This window comes from Moschus berezovskii, chromosome 3, assembly GCF_049115385.1.
Source record: "Moschus berezovskii isolate FMDL1 chromosome 3, NW_MosBer_1.0, whole genome shotgun sequence".
Taxonomy (NCBI): Eukaryota; Metazoa; Chordata; class Mammalia; order Artiodactyla; family Moschidae; genus Moschus; species Moschus berezovskii.
This window is the reverse complement of record NC_142462.1, coordinates 128845229-128858860: the sequence shown is the minus strand read 5'-3', so window position 1 is coordinate 128858860 and position 13632 is coordinate 128845229. Positions and strand designations below refer to the sequence as shown.

Sequence of the window (13632 nt, the reverse complement as noted above, 5' to 3'; positions counted from 1 at the left end):
CCCTGGAGAAGGCAAAGGCTACCCACTCCAGTATTCTGGCCTGGAGAATTCCACAGATTGTATAGTCCATGGGGTCGCAAAGTTGGACACGAATGAGTGACTTTCACACATTCAGGCCACAGCATCTATCACAGGCTTTGTGCTCAGCTGCTGAGGGGCGGCATGGCCACAGGAGGTGGGAGCAGGTGGGTGGGCCAGTCCCAAGAGCATCTGGCCTGCAGCGGCCTGTGGCCACGACCTGCACGCCCCAGGGAGCCTGCAGCGCCCCTCTCAGACCTTGGGTGCTGATGGGTGCGGGCGACAGGAGGCACGGGTTGGAACCAGGGCCTGCAGCGGCCTGTTGCACAGTTGTCTTGTTTTAAGAGAGAAGCTTTGCTCTGCGTAATCCTCAGAATCGCAAGGTCAGTAAAGGAAGCACCCAGTGGATAAAATCACACTCTGCAGAACAGAATCGGAGAAGGCAATGGCAAGCCACTGCAGTACTATTGCCTAGAAAATCCCATGGATGGAGGAGCCTGGTAGGCTGCAGTCCGTGGGGTCGCTAAGGGTCAGACACGACTGAGTGACTTCACTTTCACTTCTCACTTTCACACATTGGAGAAGGAAATGACAACCCAGGGACGGGGGAGCCTGGTGGGCTTCCGTCTATGGGGTCACACAGAGTCGGACACGACTGAAGTGACTTAGCAGCAGCAGCAGCAGCAGCAGAATAGAATGCTGAAATATTTGGAGCTGTCCCAACGCGGGGCTCCTCCTCATCATGGATGACGTCTGCTGGGCTGGCTCTGGCCTGGGCTGGGGGCCTTGTCCAGCGGTGAGTTGTTTGGGAGACTGTGGCTCCTCCAGCATGAGGCCCTCTCTGTGGGTGTTGCTTGGGTCATCTCTTTCCAATGCCCAGCTTTGCTGCCTCCTGAGACGCAGAGCAGCTGTGCTGCTTTACATCGTTGAGGCCAGAAAGCCAGCAGTGCCCGGCAGACCTGTTCTCCAGGACTCCTGCCTCCCAGATGTTGGTGGCAGGGTTTGGAAGAGCCAGCGCCAGCCTCCCAGACGTCACTCGTGATAAGGAGGCGCCTTGTGTGGCTGGGGGCCAGGTTCCCGGCCCAGGGCGCTGTGCTCACGCCCGCAGTGGGCCTGGCTGTCTCGTGCCGGGCTGGGGACACCACGTGTGGGGCCTGAGTTTGTGTGTCTGCTGGCCCCCTGGTAGGCACAGCGCTCAGATCTCAGAGGGTGCTAGGCAGTGCAGCATTCGCTTGACTGCAGTGGAGGCCGGGAAAGGACTGGAGAGGAACCTAACTAAACTGGAGGAGAGGAGAAAGGAAACAGCTTCTCTCAGCTCACGGCCCTGTCTGAATGAGGCCTGCTGCCGCGCCGTGGCCTGCGTCCTGCCCACGTCATAGCGAGCTGGACGCTGCAGGTCCGTTTCACTGCGACACTGTCTTCAGTTGTTTTCTTCTTTTTCCACCGTGTCAGCTGGACCTGCTCTGGACAGCAGGCTGCAGGAGACGCAGGATGCGGAAATGCAATGTTAGGAGCTCGGAAACCACCCCCGAGACACCCGTGCTCGACCCCCAGCCCGTCCTCCTGGTGTGTCTGTGTGTCCCCAGCATGGCAGGCGTCAGTGCGGGAAGGACCTGCGGCGACAGTCGTTCATTTGGGTTTTCGTGTTTGGCATGAAGACTGCACTCAGCGCCCTGTGTCCCTTGTGGACAAGCACTCATCTGTAGCAAACTTTTTCTTTTTTTTTAGCGTTTATTTCTTTGACTGTCCGGGTCTTCGTTGCAGCATGTAGGACCTCCACTGTGGCGTGCAGGATCTTTTGTCCAGGTGCGAGGGCTCAGTTCCCCTGAGCCAGGTGGCGTCTTACTTCCCCGACCCGGGATCAAACCTGTGTCCCCTGCATTGGAAGGCAGATCCTTAACCACTCCAACCACTCAACCATCAGGGAACTGCCAAATGTTCTTTCTTATCTCATCATTTAAAAACTGAATAAAAAATTATCTGAAATAGACATCTGATGTTTTTGAGTTCATAGTGTGAGAATTCTAAACATCAGGCCTTAGGATTGGTTCTTGCCTTTTTAATCCTGATTAAAATATATGTTTAAATATACATTGTCTTAAAATTGAACTTAAGATACTCATAAACAATAATTGATGTATGACTTTTCTTTCATAGCTCATACATGGTAATTTGAATAAGGCATGTCTCTTGGCGTATGGGAAAATAGAATTTGTATCCAAAGAATACATCCTAAAGAGTTTCTTACTTTTACTGTATAATACAATCCTTCAGTTCAGTTCAGTCGCTTAATCGTGTCTGACTCTTTGTGACCCCATGAATCACAGCACGCCAGGCCTCCCTGTCTATCACTAACTCCCGGAGTTCACTCAAACTCATGTCCATTGAGTCGGTGATGCCATCCAGCCATCTCATTCTCTGTCGTCCCCTTCTCCTCCTGCCCCCAATCCCTCCTAGCATCACAGTCTTTTCCAGTGAGTCAACTCTTCGCATGAGATGGCCAAAGTATTGGAGTTTCAGCTTTAGCATCAGTCCTTCCAATGAACACCCAGGATTGATCTCCTTTGGAATGAACTGGTTGGATCTCCTTGCAGTTCAAGGGACTCTCAAGAGTCTTCTCCAACACCACAGTTCAAAAGCATCAATTCTTTGGCGATCACCTTTCTTCACAGTCCAACTCTCACATCCATACATGACTACAGGAAAAACCATAGCCTTGACTAGACGGACCTTTGTTGGCAAAGTAATGTCTCTGCTTTTTAATATACTATCTAGGTTGGTCATAACTTTCCTTCCAAGGAGTAAGCGTCTTTTAATTTCATGGCTGCAATCAGCATCCGCAGTGATTTTGGAGCCCAAAAAACAAAGTCTGACACTGTTTGCACTGTTTCCCCATCTATTTCCCATGAAGTGATGGGACCAGATGCTATGATCTTTGTTTTCTGAATGTTGAGCTTCAAGCCAACCTTTTCACTCTCCTCTTTCACTTTCATCAAGAGACTTTTTAGTTCCTCTTCACTTTCTGCCATAAGGGTGGTGTCATCTGCATATCTGAGGTTATTGATATTTCTCCCGGCAATCTTGATTCCAGCTGGTGCTTCTTCCAGCCCAGTGTTCCTCATGATGTACTCTGCATATAAGTTAAATAAGCAGGGTGACAATATACAACCTTGACGTACTCCTTTTCCTATTTGGAACCAGTCTGTTGTTCCATGTCCAGTTCTGACTGTTGCTTCCTGACCTGCATACAGGTTTCTCAAGAGGCCGGTCAGGTGGTCTGGTATTCCCATCTCTTTCAGAATTTTCCACAGTTTATTGTGATCCACACAGTCAAAGGCTTTGGCATAGTCAATGAAGCAGAAATAGATGTTTTTCTGGAACTGTCTTGCTTTCTCCATGATCCAGCGGATGTTGGCAATTTGATCTCTGGTGCCTCTGCCTTTTCTAAAACCTGCTTGAACATCTGGGAGTTCACGGTTCACATATTGCTGAAGCCTGGCTTGGAGAATTTTGAGCATGACTTTACTAGCGTGTGAGATGAGTGCAATTGTGTGGTAGTTTGAGCATTCTTTGGCATTGCTTTTCTTTGGGATTGGAATGAAGATACAATCCCTAATACAATCCTTAGTAACAGGGTATTCATTGAAAACATCCATCACGGGCTCCGGCGGCGCAGACGCGGGAGACGCCCGGCTCCGGTGCAACTGACCATGTGCAGAATCGTGGCTGAGAGGAGCTACCCCGCGCCCAGGGTTAGGGCGGTGGCCGAGAGGAGCTGTACCACGTCCAGGAGGCGGTGGCTGCTTGGGCACTGGAGGGCCGAGAGGAGTTGATCCACATTCAAAGCAGGAGGGGCGGCCTTGAGGAGATACCCCTTGTCCAAGGTAACGTACAGCGGCTGCGCCTTGCTGGAGAGGGTGGGCGTGTGAGTGCAGGCAGCTGCCGCAGGCCTCGAGGACGACAGGTCTGGGCTGGTGTCCAGCTGACAGCTCTGATCCCACCTGGCTGACGGCCGCTTCCTGTGTCAGATGCGAGCTCCATTCCGCTGGGCTTGACAGGCGTCTACGAGGTGGGTTAGCGCTGGATCCAGAGCTGCCTGTGGTTCCTGCGGCCGTCTCTTGGGGCGGCCTGAGCCTGGACCTCCCCTGCGGCTGTGGAGGACGCCCCAAGCACGCAGGCCCAGCGCATCCGCCTCTCCGCTCTTCAGGGCGGGCCCTGCACCGTGAGCCTGGCAGCCACGGAGAGAGAGGGAATCGGCGCTGGGCCCACCAGGCCCTGCCCTGGATCTCTGCCCTCAGCAAGGGCCCCTCCCGCTGCCCAGTGGCTGGTCAGATGTGGGGATGTCCGGCCTCCGGAGGAGGGTGGACGGTCATGGAGTGAGGGGGACGTGCTACACTTAGCCCCTCCTGACGCTGTGTTGGTGCCCCGGCTCTGAGTAAAGGGAGCGACCGGGCCAGCTGAGCCTTGGGCCGAGTGTGGACGCCTCCGGTCCGGGAGGAAGGCCTTGGAGAGTTCTCGTCCAGCTCTTTCATGAGCCAGGGAGCGCTCCTCATACGCCAGCTCGGCTGGTTTACCCAGCACCTACCCTGCCCCCGGGAAGGCCTGGAATGCAGGCCACCTGTGCGGGCATCACGAGGGCCCGGAGACCTGTGTCCAGTTCTGCTCCAAGGGCCTCTAGGATACATCCTGGGGGTCCCCCAGCCTGCGAGCACCGTGCTGGGGGTACCTGCGTGCTCCCCGCTGGATTTCAGTTGCTCACAGTTTGGTTCAGGCACAAAGCGTCGTATACAGAGGCCACACGTGTGTACCGCTTCTAGGCTGCTGCTGTTTCGATGTTTACAGCCAAGGAGCAGCTCCTGGAAAAGAGAAGTGGCCCAGATGAGTGGAGAACAAGTGAAGGACTTGCCAGTCAACATCAACACCAAAACCTGAGAAACACCAACAACACCCGCAGCCCAAGCAGCTGTCTGCGCGCCCGAGCTTCCCCGAGCCCTGGGCGGGCCTGCTCCCGGCTGGTCTCCTCTTGTTCCCTGTGGTTTCCTCAGCGTGCGCTCTCAGACGCGCCTCCGCCTGGCCTCCTGGTACCCGTGCACAGGAGGGCTTTACCGCGCCTTCCCTGGTCTGCAGGGGGCTGATGGCCCCGAGCTCAGCACACCAGTGGCCCTCTCCGAGTGACCTCCTGACCCCCCTGCTGGATCGGGAGCTGCTCCCGGGGCGCTGGGCCGGGGACAGAGCCACTGCAGGGGTGTTGCCATGGGGGTGCAGCAGAGGGCCCCCGAGAGTGTCAGTGCCTGCCCTCTGCGTCTATCCCTCCGGCCCTCTGCCCTCCCGGGTGGCTGGTCACTGGTGGAATAACGCGCAGATCACTCTCCTCCCCCAGTTCTGCCCCCTGCACATGGGAGAAGGGCCGCAGGGCGGGGGTGGCTTGAGGAGTCCGGCTGAGGTCTGGACCTGCCTCTGCCAGTGAAAGTCCGTGGCCTAGCTTGCTCTGGGAGCTCTGGTGAGCACACACCTTCTTCCCTGGAATGGCATGTGGTTGTGGGGAAGAGCATATTTGGGGCAGAGACAAACTGGGCTTCTGGACACGGCTGATTATTCCACTTTTTGATCCTGGTTTCCTCGTCTGTAAAACGGGAACAGCGCAGCACAGTGTTGTCGTAGGACCAGGTCACAGTGCTACCCGACGCGGGGCCGGGTCACGGCGCTCGTCCAACGTGGGGCCGGGTCACAGTGTTCACACGGGTCATGGCGCTCGTCCAACGTGGGGCCGGGTCACAGAGCTCATCAGATGGCAGCTGGGGAACAAACTGTCCGAGGTATTGGGAGGGTCGCACAATATCGTTCACCCAGGGGAAGGGAAAGGCAACGGAGAAACGGAAGACCCATGTGTGAGGAGACGTTCTGGGGAGAACTGCCGCTGGGAAACCATGACATACTTGTTATCAGCACGCGCCACGTCACCCTGTGCCAGGCGATGTCACTGTAGTTTTCTTTGGCTGAGATAGAAACTGTTCTTGGCTGAAGAGCATGATCAGTTCTCAGCTTAACAAAATTGGGTGCGAATATCTTGGTTTCTGAGACTCTTCCTGTTGCCTTGTAGACGATCCATTATCACTGCTCCTGTTCTTGTTCCGTGTAAGAGGGAAACTGTTTTCCTTCTGGTGAGACGATTTGCTTTACATTCATTTTTTTCTTACATTTTTCAGTCATAAAGCCTCTGTGTTAGGTCAGTGTGTGTTTATGCCCATCTCGGCACTTAGAAGCCCTGGGGGAGGGGAGCAAGCGATTTTGATTCGGGCTGGGTGAGAAGGCCAGGCCCAGAGGTGCCGGGGTTGGGGGGCCGGGCCTGGGGGCTCCCCTAGCGGGGCCCGCTGGGGTGGGGGCACTGCGGCGGAGAGGGCAGGTCGGGGCGGGTGGGGGTGGGTCTCCAGCCAGCAGTGCGCTAGGGTCCAGCTCACATGGCTGTTTCCACGACACACAGGACAAAACCCTTCTCAAGTGCCTGTGGGAGTGAGGGGCTGTGAGAGGCAGGGTGGGCCCAGCCTGGGAGAGCAGGTCAGTTGCAGTTCTGATGAGAGTTGGGGAAGGCACAGCAGGATGGTCATGAGACCCGCTCAGAGTTCAGAGGGAGCGAAGGAAGACACCACGTGGCTGTTGTGTTTGTGAGTGTGTCTCCTGTGTGCTCATGTACGTGTGCGCTCTGAAGCCAAGGGAGACCTGCGATGTCAGGAGTCAGGGGACTCTGCACACAGCCCAGCCATCAGGGACAGGGGGGTCAGGGGACTCTGCACACACCACCTTCACAGACAGGGAGGGTCAGGACTGTGCATACAGTCCAGCCTTCAGGGACAGGGGGGTCAGGGGACTCTGCACACACCACCTTCACAGACAGGGAGGGTCAGGACTGTGCATACAGTCCAGCCATCAGGGACAGGGGGGTCAGGGGACTGTGCACAGACCGCCTTCACAGACAGTGGGGGTCAGGACTGTGCATACCGCCCAGGCTTCAGGGACAGGGGGGTCAGAGGACTCTGCACACAGCCCAGCCTTCAGGGACAGAGGGGTCAGGGGACTGTGCACACAGCCCAGCCATCAGGGACAAGGGGGTCAGGGGACTCTGCACACACCGCCTTCACAGACAGTGGGGGTCAGGACTGTGCATACAGTCCAGCCTTCAGGGACAGGGGAGTCAGGAGATTGTGTTCACACCACCCAGTCTTCAGGGCCGGGGGCCGGGGGGTGGGGTGGTCAGGGGACTGTGCTCACTGCCCAGCCTTCAGGGACGGGGTGGCCCACATCCTTACAGTGAGCCAGCCTGGGCTTTCTTCCCAGATTTAACTCTGCCTTCGGAGTGACCCCTGTCCCCAAGACCATCCTTGCACTTGACCCAAGGCTGTGGCTTGAGCAATGCTGAGTGGGAGTCGGGGGTGTATGGACCTCGGCCAGGAGTGTGTCGGAAGCAAGCTCCGGCAGACAAACCTCTGTTTCCCTCCTGGTGGTTTATGGCTTGTATTTAAAATGAAGAATGGTCTTTCTTAATTTTAGCACAAGTAACAACACAGATAAATTAGCGGTCAAATCAGCGAGTGTCCTGGCTGGGAGAGACGTGCTCTGGCTGTGAGAAGCAGGAAACATCGAGGTCTCTGCCACGCGTTTCCTCCAGGCCCTGGGATGGACCAAGGCGGGTGAACACTGAGCGGGCGTTCCTTCGGGCTGGCGATCAGGAGTGAGCTGTGAGGCACGTCCCACTGAGACCCCGCCTGCTGTCAGCCGGAGGCGCGGGATGGGGCGTGGATTCAGCGCCCCCTGCTGTCTGGTCCAGCAGCGGCACCTGCCGCTCGCGCGCGACACACAAGCAGTTCTCACCGTGAGCGAGGCTCTGGCCCCAGCGGGCGCCTGCCCTCGCCCCTGCAGCCTGCCTTCCTTGCGGTCTTCTGTGGGCACAGGAAACACGCTGTCATCATTCCAGGAAGTGACAGAGAGGGGCCGCCCCGGGGGCTGGGCAGTGGGCACGGCGGCCCGAGCCCCGGGAAACTCGCAAGGCCCTCGGCAGCTGCTCCTGGTTGTCAGCTGAGCGGTTCTCCCTCTGGGTCATTGAGCAAGCCTTCGCTGTAGTTCAGCTGCTCAGTCGTGTCCTACTCTTTGCAACCCATGGACTGCAGCACGCCAGGCCTCCCTGTCCTTCACCAATTCCCGGAGCTTGCTCAAACCCGTGGCCATCGAGTCGGTGATGCCATCCAACCATCTCATCCTCTGTCGCCGCTTCTCCTCCTGCCTTCAGTCTTGCCCAGCATGAGGGTCTTTTTCTAATGAGTCAGCTCTTCTCATCAGGTGGCCAAAGGACTGGAGTTTCAAACTCAACATCACTCATTCCAATGAATATTCAGGACTGATTTCCTTTAGGATGGACTGGTTTGATCTCTGAGAGCCCAAGGGACTCTCAAGAGTCTCCTCCAGCATCACAGTTCAAAAGCATCAACTCTTCAATGCTCGGTCTTCTTATAGTCCAGCTCTCACATCCATGCATGACTACCGGAAAAACAATAGCATTGACTCTATGGACCTTTGTTGGCAAAGTAACGTCTCTGCTTTTTAATACGCTCTCTAGGTTGGCCACGGAGAAGGCAATGGCACCCCACTCCAGTACTCTTGCCTGGAAAACCTCATGGGCGGAGGAGCCTGGTAGGCTGCAGTCCATGGGGTCGCGGAGGATCGGACCCGACGGAGCGACTTCACTTTCACTTTTCACTTTCATGCATTGGAGAAGGAAATGGCAGCCACTCCAGTGTTCTTGCCTGAAGAATCCCAGGGACGGGGGAGCCTGGTGGGCTGCCGTCTGTGGGGTCGCACAGAGTCGGACACGACTGAAGCAACTAGGTTGGTCATAGCCTTCCTTCCAAGGAGCAAGCGTCTTCTAATTTCATGGCTGTAGTCACCATCCACCGTGACTCTGGAGCCGAAGAAAAGAAAATCTGTCACTGTTTTGACTTTTCCCCCATCTATTTGCCATGAAGTGATGGGGCTGGATGCCATGATCTTAGTTTTCTGAATGCTGAGTTTTAAGCCAGCTTTCTCACTCTCCTTTTTCACCCTCTTCAAGGGCTCTTTAGTTCCTCTTCACTTTCTGCTGTTAGTGTGGCGTCATCTGCGTATCTGAGATTGCTGATATTGCTCCCGGCAATCTTGATTCCAACTTGTGTTTCATCCAGCCCAGTGTTTTGCATAGTGTTCTCTGCATATAAGTTAAATAAGCAGGGTGGCAATATACAGCCTTGTCTTGCTGTGCTGCTGCTAGTTGCGTCAGTCGTGTCCAACTCTGTGCGACCCCATAGATGGCAGCCCACCAGGCTCCCCCGTCCCTGGGATTCTCCAGGCAAGAACACTGGAGTGGTTCGCCATTGCCTTCTCTGCTTGCTGTGCTAAGTCACTTCAGTCCAACTCTTTGCGACCCTTTGAGTGTAGCCTGCCAGGCTTCTCTGTCCATGGGATTTTCTAGGCAAGAATACTGGAGTGGGTTGCTGTGCCCTCCTCCAGAGTATCTTCCTGACCCAGTGATCAAACCCATGTTTCCTGTGGCTTCCACACTGTAGGCAGATTCTTTACTGCTGAACCACTGGAGAAGCCCACAGCCTCATCATATTCCTTTGCCAGTTATGAATCAGTTCATTGTTCCATGTCTGGTTCTAGCTGTTGCTTCTTGACCTGTATACAGGTTTCTCAGGAGGCAGGTGAGGTGGTCTGGTATTCCCATCTCTTTAGAAATTTTCCACTGTTTGTGGTGATCCTCGTAGTCAAAAGATTTAGCATATCAGTGAAGCAGAAGTAGATGTTTTCTTGGAATTTCCTTGATTTTTATATGATCCAATGGATGTTGGCAATTTGATCTCTGGTTCCTCTGCCTTTTCTAAATCCAACTTGAACATCTGGAAGTTTTTGGTTCATTGAAGCCTTGCTTGGAGAATTTTCAGCATTACTTTGCTAGCGTGTGAGATGAGTGCAGTTGTGAGGTAGTTTGAGCATTCTTTGGCATTGCCTTTCTTTGGGATTGGAATGAAAACTGACCTTTTGCAGTCCTGTGGCCACTGCTGAGTTTTTCCAAGTTTGCTGGCATATTGAGTGCAGCACTTTCACAGCAACATCTTTTAGGATTTGAAATAGCTCAACTGGAATTCCATCACCTCCATTAGCTTTGTTCATCGTGATGCTTTCTAAGGCCCATTGACTTCACATTCCAGGATGTCTGGCTCTAGGTGAGTGATCACAGCATCGTGGTTATCCGGGTCATTGGGACCTTTTTTATATAATTCTCCTGTGTATTCTTGCCACGTCTTAATCTCTTCTACTTCTGTTAATTCCTTGCCATTTCTGTGCTTTATTGAGCCCGTCTTTGCATGAAATATTCCCTTGGTACCTCTAATTTTCTTGAAAAGATCTCTAGTCTTTCCCATTCTATTATTTTCTATTTCTTTGCATTGTTCACTTAAGAAGACTTTCTTATCTCTTCTTGATATTCTCTGGAACTCTGCACTCAGTTGAGTGTATCTTTCCTTTTCTCCTTTGCCTTTTGCTTCTCTTCTTCTCTCAGCTATTGTAAGCCCTCCTCAGACAGCCATTTTGCCTTCTTGCGTCTTTTTTTCCTTTGTAATGGTTTTGGTCACTGCTTCATGTGCTGTGTTATGAACCTCTGCCCATACTTCTTCAGGCATCTTGTCTACCAGATCTAATCCCTTAAGTCTATTTGTCACCTCCACTGTAAAATCATAAGGGATTTGATTTAGGTCATGCCAGAATGGCCTAGTGCTTTTCCCTACTTTATTCAATTTAAGTCTGAATTTTGCACTAAGGAGCTGATTATCTGAACCACAGTCAGCTCCCAGTCTTGTTTTTATTGACCGTATGGAGCTTCTCCATCTTTGGCTGCATAGAGCTTCTCCATCTTTGGCTGCAAAGAATATAATCAATCTGATTTCAGTGTTGACCATCTGGTGATGTCCATGTGTAGAGTTGTCTCTTGTGTTGTTGGAAGAGGGTGTTTGCTGTGACCAGTGCGTTCTCCTGGCAAAGCCTTTGCCCTGCTTCATTTTGTATTCCAAGGCCAAACTTGTCTGTTATTCCAGGTATCTCTTGACTTCCTACTTTTGCCTTCCAGTCCCCTATGATGAAAAGGATATCTTTTTTGTTAGTTCTAGAACGTGTTGTAGATCTTCATAAAGCCAATCCACTTCAGTTTCTTTGACACCAGTGATTGGGGCAAAGACAGGGATTACTGTGATGCTGAATGCTTTGCCTTGGAAACAAACAGAGATCATTCTGTCGTTTTTGAGATTACACCCAGATACTGCGTTTGGACTCTTCTGTTGACTGTGAGGGCTACTCTATTTCTTCTAAGGGATTCCTGCCTGCAATAGTAGACGTAATGGTCATCTGGGTTAAAATCGCCCATTCCCATTGATCTTAGTTCACTGATTCCTAAGATGTCAATGTTCACTCTTGTCATCTCCTGCTGGACCATGTCCAATTTAAATGATTCATGAACCTAACATTCCAGGCTCCTGTGCAATACTGTTCTTTTTTTTTTTTTTTTTCCTTTAGAAGTCTTTATTAAATCATAAATGTACAACAACTTCTTAATTACAAGACACTTCAGTTTTTTTAAATGTCTCATTATACCATGATCCTAGAAAACAGTTTTTCAAAACTTTTGTGAGAAAAATCTTGAAAACAGGTTCACATGTCACTGGACACTTAAAAAATTAATGTTATCAAAGAAAGGATGCTTCTATCCTCTTACTTGAAAGAAACAAAAAAATTGGGAAACTGTCTCAAAAGCAATGTTTTTCATTCTTTCCTCCATAGTAAGGTGATGTTCTTAAGTATACCAATCCATTCACAAATGACTCTGCATCTGTTCTGGTATCTTCTGCTACATCACTGCCACAGTCATGACATGACTGAGGAAAGAGTTTTCATTAATTATTTGGATAGCCTAAAGCTGCCCTGTTACCTCTGGGCTCTTATTCTCTCCTCTTTGTACAGTCAAGTCCATGTAAAATAGGAAGCTAAAGATCCTCTTGTCTATCCAAATCCAAGTCCTCCACCACCATAAACTCCTCCTCCTCCTCCATATCCAGGGCTAACTCCCAAATTGCCAGTTCCTGGTCATCCTCCACACCTATTATAACCATGACCAAGTCCACTGAGCACTTCTTAATCCATCAGATCGTCCTCCAAACTACTTCCTCGTCCTGACCCTGGTCCAACATTTCCATCATCACCAGGATAATCTCCAAAACCAGCTTTGCCTCCCCTTCCACTTCTAGAAGCCTGGACTTGTTGCATTTTAGGTTGAGAAAAGGCCTTTCTCACTTCTGCATGATGGCCGTTGATGGTATGGTTTTTCTGCAACACAATCTTATCCACGGGATCATGGTCATCAAAAGTCACAAATCCAAAGCCTCTTTTTCTTCCAGACTCTCTATCAGTAATTATCTCAATGGCATTGATTTTTCCATATTTCTCAAAGTAATCTCTAAGATGATGTTCCTCTGTATCTTCAATTCCGCCAACAAACAGCTTCTTCACAGTTAGGAAAACCCCTCACTGTCCAGATTCCTCTCTTGGGACAGCACGTTTGGGGGTAATTGTTTTCCCACCAATAGAATGAGGTCTGCCAGCCATGGCAGCATCCACTTCAGCCATGGATGAAAAAGTGACAAAACCAAACCCTCTCGATCTTTTGCTTGCAGGGTTCCTTATGATCTCACAGCTTATAAGCTTTCCCCACTGCTTGTAGTAGTTCCTCAGACTTTCTTCTGTGGTTTCAGAGCTCAAACCACCAATAAAGAGTTTACGGAATTGTTCTTGTTCCTTCTTTTTCCTCCAAGAAGTAACAGTTTGGAAACTTTGCTCGATCTCGGACTCCATCACTTCAGCCATTTTCCATTTTGGTTCTCCCAGTTCCAAGAGCTATCCTGTGACCCACACCTGAGATGAAGGCAACCAGTAGCTTGCTGGAGATAGTCAATACTGTTCTTTAGAGCATCGGACTTGACTTTAACCACCAGCCAACTGAGCGTCATTTCTGCTCTTTCTTTCTGGAGCTATTTCTCTGTTCTCCCCTCCAGCATTTTGCACTCCTCCTGACCTGGGGGGCTCACTTCTGGTGTCCTAACTTTTTGCCTTTTCATCCTGTTCACGGGGTCCTTGAGGCAAGAATACTGGAGTAGTTTGCCACCCCCTCCTCCAGTGGACCGTGTTTTATCAGAAGCTCTCTGCCATGACCCATGTGTCTTGGGTGTCCCTGCACAGCATGGCTCACAACTTCATTGAGTTGCACAAGGCTGTGATCCTTGTGATCATTTTGGTTAGTTTTCTGATTGTGATTTTCATTCTGGAGCCTGTGGGATTGTAGTTCTTGCTTCTTCTGTCTGCCCTCTGATGGATGAGGATGAATAGCTTATGCAAGTTTCCTGATGGGATGGACTGGCTGTGGGGAAAACTTGATCTTGTTCTGGTTGGCAGGGCTGTGCTCAGTAAATCTTTATTCCACATGTCTGCTGATTGGTGGGGCTATCCCTGTTAGTTGTTTGGCTTGAGGCAACCAGTCCTGGAGTC

At 51.7% G+C, this 13632-nt stretch overlaps 1 protein-coding gene and 1 pseudogene across 1 annotated transcript in view; one reads left to right on the top strand and one right to left on the bottom strand.

The window, feature by feature from the left end:
* PTPRN2 (protein tyrosine phosphatase receptor type N2) overlaps positions 1-13632 on the top strand; it is a 638480-nt gene that overhangs the window by 56147 nt on the left and 568701 nt on the right. The window lies entirely within an intron of this gene.
* On the bottom strand, positions 12094-12954 carry LOC129552820 (heterogeneous nuclear ribonucleoproteins A2/B1 pseudogene; annotated as a pseudogene).